We start from the raw sequence: 1,439 nt of genomic DNA on the forward strand, positions 1-1,439 counted from the left end.
TTGTAACAATTAATTACAGTAGCGGCAACAGGCGCAGCAACACAGCATCGCAGCATCGCCGCATCGCAACATCGCAACCGAAACGGCCGCGACACAAAGAAATCCCATAAATTTACGCTTTCACGCAGATACGCATTTTACGGGTATATACCATATGATTTCATATTATTCCGCACGCATTTACGCATTTTCTTTTAATGATTTTCAGTGAGTCCTTCAGTACGCCTATTGGGTCAGTCAAGTTGTGCGGTAAAGCAAGCCAAGGTAAGTCGAGCCAAGCAATCGACCCAGGGCAAGGAGCTGGCAACTTCACAAGGGTCTCGAATACACACAATTCCTCGCAATTCATATGTTAAGAGCTTTTGCGGTATTAAAGAAAAATAAATGTGAAAAATACGAAAAATAATAAATTTTAATATATATTTTTTTTTGTATTTTTAAATAAAATTGTGGGCTCCAACTGCACTGGACAGTTGCACTTTATTTTTATTGCATTTCAATATGCAATCCAAGCGTTGCCTGCAGGTTGCGTGCTCCACATGTGAGTTGTTACCCGTATTGCGTTAGGGGACAATGGGGATCCATTCCGGATATTAATAATAATAATAATTATTTAAATTGTGATGGGTGTCGAGTACCGCTATGCGTGTTAAAATCGCCGTTATAATTGCGATTCTAATAAAAATCGTAAAGGAAAATGATTTAATCTTGAATTCGACTTGCACGGAATTTTAATCTTGGACCTGTTTATGGGGTTACCGATAAGAAGTTTGACACTTCAAGAAATTGTTACACTAATTGGACTTGCATTATATAATTACAAAACATGCAAGCTCTTGTGAAATAAATCAGGGTAAGATACTTTAGAAATATTTTTATATAATTATAAATAAAATGGTTTTTAGTTAAATACAAAAATTTTTTCTTTAAAACTTCGTCCGTACTATAAAATTTAAATTAATTTAAATGCATACAAAATATAATATAATATTTAATGAATTGAAATAAGAAGGCACATAAAACTTAACTAAAACAATTGGGATAATCACGATATGGAGTAAAAACACCCTACTTAAACACACGTGTCAATAATAGCTTAGGTGATCCTGTACTTTTTAAATAGGGCCTAGGTTGTGTTTGGATACCACACTCCCCGTCATGAAGAAAAACTGATTACTAGGATATCACTTTCATATCCATATTGGTATATGCTTCTGGATTTCTAGCAGTTCATTAAAAGGTTGTTGCGAACTATAGTCAGAACACATAACCAAAAAATTTGTTTTGGAATCATAGTAATAAATAGTTTCAACGCTCAACTCTTCCATGTATTTACATATAAAATACATATATTTTTTTCCTATATAAATGTTATACTTTATATATACATTAATCATTAATTATATATAAATTAATCGTTTATAACATATATGATTCAA

This window comes from Teleopsis dalmanni, chromosome 2 (genome assembly GCF_002237135.1).
Source record: "Teleopsis dalmanni isolate 2A chromosome 2, ASM223713v2, whole genome shotgun sequence".
Taxonomy (NCBI): Eukaryota; Metazoa; Arthropoda; class Insecta; order Diptera; family Diopsidae; genus Teleopsis; species Teleopsis dalmanni.